Below are 6,000 nucleotides of genomic sequence, written 5' to 3' on the forward strand. Positions count from 1 at the left end.
TGGCTTCTCCATGTCACAAAGTTTATTGGTCATGCAATTACTGTTTTTTTTTTTTGCTCACATGATTAAGCATAACAACATGCTTTCACATATCAAGAGACATATAGTTACAGTTTTAGACAGTTTACCACTAGGAATAAATACAAATTAACACCAGGACACAAGCTTTTATTAAGATTTTGAAGTGAAGTTTACCAAGGTGTTTAAAATAAAAAGTCACAGTGATATCAGGCTGCCAAGTGGTGATCTAGTTAAATTGATGTGTTACATAAATTTAGATACACATTTTAAATTATTAATATTAATATTACCTAATATTTCTATGGATTCCATGAGTTATGTTCTCCACTACCATCCATCCCTATGTGCTGCCAGGTTACAGAATGGCTAGTCTATTAGCAGTTTCCTAGTGGTTGTCACGGACAACCAAGCATTTTGTCACTCTAAGAACACAGAAGAAATCACATCAAAACTGAAAATTGGGCCTCCTTGGTGGAGCAAGGGGTTAAGACACAACCTATGAAGCTATCCGCAGCCTCTGCAGCACAAGTTTGATCTCCAGCCAGGGAGCTACCACATGGCGCAAGCAGACCTCTTCTGTCTTGCCCACTGCTCCCCTCAGCAGTGTATTTTCAGTCAGTCTGCCTATTCTGTTCCCCACTCTGTCTCTAGTGAATCCTCTCACCCCTACACCTCTGGCCTGTACCCCAGTTCTTGTATGCATAAACAAATAAATCTTAAAAAAACAAAAACAAAAACTCGCCATCTTTTATTATTTCATAGGTCATTCTTACCACTCACCCTCACTATCTCTTCTCCCCTGGAGCAGCAGGCACATTTTCCTTTGTTATGGGCAGAATGCTGCTCCTTTCTGCAGACACTGGAAGCACATCTTTAAGGAGCAGCTTTAGCTAGGCATCTTCTTTTTTTTTTAAGATTTGTTTTTGTATTTATTTATGCGTACAAGAGCTGGGATGTAGGCCAGAGGCGTGGGGGAGGAGAGAATTCACCAGAGACAGAGTAGGGTGCAGAACAGGTGGAATGACTGAAATACACTGCTGAGGGGAGCAGCGGGCAAGACAGGAGAGGTCTGCTGAGCCATGTGGGTTAGCTCCCCGGCCAGGGATTGAACTTGTGCTGCAGTGGCTTTGGATAGCTTCGTAGTGCAGAGACTTAACCCCTTGCACTACTAGTGAGGCCCCAGCTTTAGCCAAGAATCTTCTTAATAATGACAGATCTCATCCTATAAGGAAAGCTGTACCAGCTGCTACAAAAATAAAGATCTTCCAACTCACTGTAATAAGTAGAGCGGTTCCATGGTGGGTATGTCTGTGTATCTCTGTATGAAGTGGAACCATAGGCTCCTTTGTATATAAGACTGGACTACACCGATTTGGGGGTATAAAACATCTCTTGCACTGGTTTGTCATAGCATTTGTAGTTCCCAATATTACATTTTAAAAAGTATGTATGTGTATATATACACATATATGTATTTAAGCGTATGAATGGAAAAGACCATTATCTTAAGTTTTCCTTTGGAAAAAGGGTAGGATCACCTCAGAAAGGGTGCCAAAAGAGACAGGATCAATTGTGAAGGGACTAGAAGGCCTTAATACAAAATGATGTCAAAATTGGACTCTTCAGGATTCTGCTTAATGAAATAAGCCAGAAGGGGAAAGAAAAATATCAGATGGTTTCACTTATAGAAGGAATGTAGGGGAACCAAATAAGGGACCAGGAAAGAAAATAATTATAATATATTAAAAAACAAAATTAACAGGCAATTATTAATCAGAGACATGGGGGGTATAAGGGGGAAGGGGAGGGAGATGGGGGGAGAGAGATCAAAACAGGGGAGGGAATGTGTTCTTACACAAAGAACTATGGTGACGGTGCATGGGTGAATTGGTGGTGAGAATTTTACAAGGACTACACCTGAGAGGAGAAATCATGCATTGTACAAAAAAGGAAGAACGATGTAATATATATGTAAAATTAAATTAAATTTAAAAAAAAATTGAAAGCAGGGATTGAAACAGATAAACAGATACTTGCATACCAATGTTCATAGAAGCATTGTTCCCAACAGCCCAGAGGTGGAAGCAGCCCAAGTGTCCATCAGTGGCAAAAAAAGAAAACCCACAGGGCCTCCCTGGTGGGGCAGGGGTTAAGACGGAACCTATGAAGCAATCAGCAGCCTCTGCAGCACGAGTTCGATCCCAGGCCAGCCAGGGAGAAACCCACATGGCAGGACAGACTTCTCCTATCTCACCCGCTGCTCCCCTCAGCAGTGTATTTCAGTCAATCTGCCTGTTCTGCTCCACACTCTGTCTCTGGTGAATCCTCTCACTCCCCTGCATCTCTGGCCTGTACCCCAATTCTTGTATAAAAATAAATCAATCTTAAAAAAATAGAAACACAATTGGACTCTTCGCAGAAAGGACTGCGAGTGATGAGATAGCACAGCCAGGGTCCTTTAATTCACAAGAAATAGGCACCCAATTCAAACTAGTTGAAAGAGGACAGGGCTAAGGATACGTATTGACTCCTTTATCTGGGAAGGATGCTGGGGCAATTCACACGACTGAAAAGGGAGCTGCAAGAATTTGGCCTTAGGGTCCAGAGAAAAAGACTCCCTGACCTCAGGATTCATTCTCTCTTTCATCACCCCTCACCTAACCCTGGTTATTTCTACTTGTTTCATCCCACAGATAGGCATACTCTGTTGTCCTGTTTTGTGATTTTTCCCTTTAAATTATAACTTATAGATCTTTTCATATCATGAGTACATACTATTCTTTTTAATATCCAAAGATAATCCATCATTTATTTAACTCACCCTCTACTGGTAAACTTACTTGCTGTTGGGAAGAGTCTGTCCACTGGTGTTTTATGGACGCCATCCTCACCTCCATGTCAAAGAGATCCCAGGCATCTAAGATTACAAAATCCCATCATGCCACAAATCTGCCATGACTCTTGACTTCCTGAAGGGGGGACTGCTGGGAACTAAGGGTGGAACTTGGTATATAACCAAATACGTGCGGGCCTGTGCTCTCTGGGTTTTGCCTGCCTTCAGCGTGCTCTCGAGGTTCCAGCTAAGACAGTGGTACTGCGAGAACACATTGGCCAATTAATCTCTCTTTTCCCTCTCGTCCCCCTTTTTTCATTTCCTCACTTCCCGCTTGTAAATAACTTTTGTATGTGTGCCTGAGCCTGGGTCGTGTTCTAAGTTTATTTAAATGTGGGCGAGAATTCACACCCAGGCCACCACATTTCCTTTTGGGATTGTCCTGTAACATTATCTTTTTTGGCTATTAAGATTCCATCTCACTTGCAAGTAGGGTTCCCAGATTACCCATACTTTCTCTCTGACTTGGCCACAGATCTGAACAATCAGGTGAAAAGGTACATAGAGTGAGGTCTGGAACTTTTTCTTCTTTTTTTGGTTTACAACATTGTATATGATTTAGAAGTAAAGGAGCTGCCATCCCTGTAAAGCCAGGCATGTGCTACCTCCCGGCATGTGGCTGTGTTTACCAACCTGGAAGTTCTCTGAACCCTGCCACTTAGGGTCTTTCTGGAGACCCCATGACATAGACAAGACTGATTAAATAGATCACTGTCCCCTGGTGAGTAGCTCAATCTCCAACTTCATTCACCCCCCCAGAGTTCAGGAGATGGAGCAGAAAGTTCCAGTCCTCTAATCTCCATGTTGGCTTCTCAGGCATCCAGCCCAGCCAGCCCAGGGTCACCGTATTAGCATAACCACGGTAGAGTCTAAAAGGGCTGTTACTTTGAATAACAAAAGACAGTCCTCCCATCACTAGGATTTAGGAATTCTGACTTAGAATCTAGACAAAAACCAAATATTTCTTATTGTATCACAATTTCACAACCTTGAGAATCATGCAATTCAGACTTTTTCACTTAATAGATTTGTTACAGGGCAGGGATAGGGGCAGCCCAAACCCCACAAACCTGCCTGCTCTAAATAGGTTCTGCCATCCGCTGCATCAACACAAAACATATGAGACTTTAATGAAAAGGAACTTTAATACAATTAGTAAACAACACAGGAAAGGCCAAGAATATAGTTTGTAAATCAAGCACCCAAAGTTACACATCCTCTCGTGTGTAAAAGTCCACCCAAATGGAATTGGCCCAGAGCAAAGGCCCCAAAGCCTGCCACAAGTCTAAAGTATCTTCCAGTGGGGACCCACAGAAAGGGATTAGAAACAGCCAGGCAAGTCTGGGAGGAAAACAGCAAAATCAAAATCACTGCAAAAGCTGTCGTTGTCACCTCCCCACGGGTCTCACCCACATCTGTGTCACCCAGTCCACGACCAAAAGGGAAGCGCAGTTTCTTCATGTGTCTCTCTGCTTCATGTGCCTCCTCCAGGTCTCCTTCTGGATCTCCATCCTGCTTCCTTCCTTCCCTAGTCTCCAGCTTTTCTTCGCTTTAGCCCCACCCTCCTAACTCTTCTCTCAATATGTAACAAGGTGGCCCCCAGGGAAAGGGGAAGTTCCAGGTTTCCTGCCCCACCCAAAGGAGGGTGGGGCTAAAGAGAAGAAAAGAAGCATGCTAACTAGTGATAAGCACATGAATCTGACACACCTCAAACATGTTTTCTTCCAAAACTAAGAAAAAAGGTGGTAATCTAGGTTGCTGCTGGTTTAAATATTAGGATTTGGGGATTTTGATAAAGACTTGGACTTTATTATATTATTTTCCATTGTTTATTTTAATGTTTATTCACTTTTCCTCATGGGGTCATTTTCTAAACTCAGAAAACACAATAATGGAGAAGGAAAGACTTACTTAAAAGACTGTCATCATTGCTATTGATGGAGGACAGGAATAATAATAAAAAAAAAAAAACTGAAGGGAGGTGGGCACAAGACCAGAAATTTGGCTCACAAAATGCCAAGAGCTAGAGGTGGGAGTAGAAGATATTAGCATAGCCATTGACACAGCTTGGAAACCAAGAACCTAAGGTGTCAATGCCTAGATCACAAAGCATAACATCCAAGCAGTTATCAAGTGAGCATCCAAAGGTAAAGATATGGAGATTGAGCCCATTGTGGAATCTCAGGTCCCTTTCAGATTCTGCTTGGTTATCCCAAATCAGCAACTAACCAAAGGCTCACAAGGAGTGATTCCCTCCCAAACAGGAGAAGACTGTATCGGTGCAGTCTCTGCACAGGCTCGGGCCGCTCTCCCACTGCCCACCTGTGACTATGCAGGTGCCTCTTTTCACCAACTCTGTCCCTGTGCAGGGCAGCAGCCTCCTGCCTGCCCGTGACCTGTACTAGGCCTGGACTTCTCTCCACTGACCTCCCTCAGCAGAGGCAGCTCTCCTCAAAGCTGCCTGCCTGCAACCATGCAGGCCTCTCTCAGCAAACCTTTCCCTCCCGGGCAGCTCTTCCTGCCTGCTTGTGTCTCTGCAAGTGTCTTTTACTGTCCTGTCCCTTTTCTAATAAACCTGCCCTTTAAATATAACCAATGTCTCTGTCTCATGGAGAAACTCACCTGGGAAACTCGCCGAGTGCCGCTGAAAGGGGAGCTCTGGTGACACATTTCCCAGAGTGAACCCAAGGACCCCGCACTCCAAACCCACTGACTCCAAAAAATGGCAACAGTATTATCATTTACTGTTATTAGTTCGTCCATGCTTTTTTGGAAACATGCATTAATAAAATTGGAATATAGTGTAAAACAGTTTCATGTCTTGATTTTTTATCTGAACATATTATTAACATTTTCCATGTTTTAACAGTGTGTGAAAATCTTAATTTAATAGTTCTTAGCATTATGAGACAAAACCTTAAGGATTTAAGTGGTTCTGGACTGACTTGAGAAGTCTCACTTTCCACTTTTGAAGGAGCTAGGAGTTTGTAGCCTACTAGTACTTGAACAGGCATCACCAGAAAGTTTTCTGTAAATATTATACAGTTCTCCGAGTTTCCTCTCAGGGCATGTAAGAACGTCAAGTA

Source organism: Talpa occidentalis, unplaced genomic scaffold (genome assembly GCF_014898055.3).
Source record: "Talpa occidentalis isolate TD23 unplaced genomic scaffold, MPIMG_talOcc4v2.1 talOcc4.2, whole genome shotgun sequence".
NCBI lineage: Eukaryota > Metazoa > Chordata > Mammalia > Eulipotyphla > Talpidae > Talpa > Talpa occidentalis.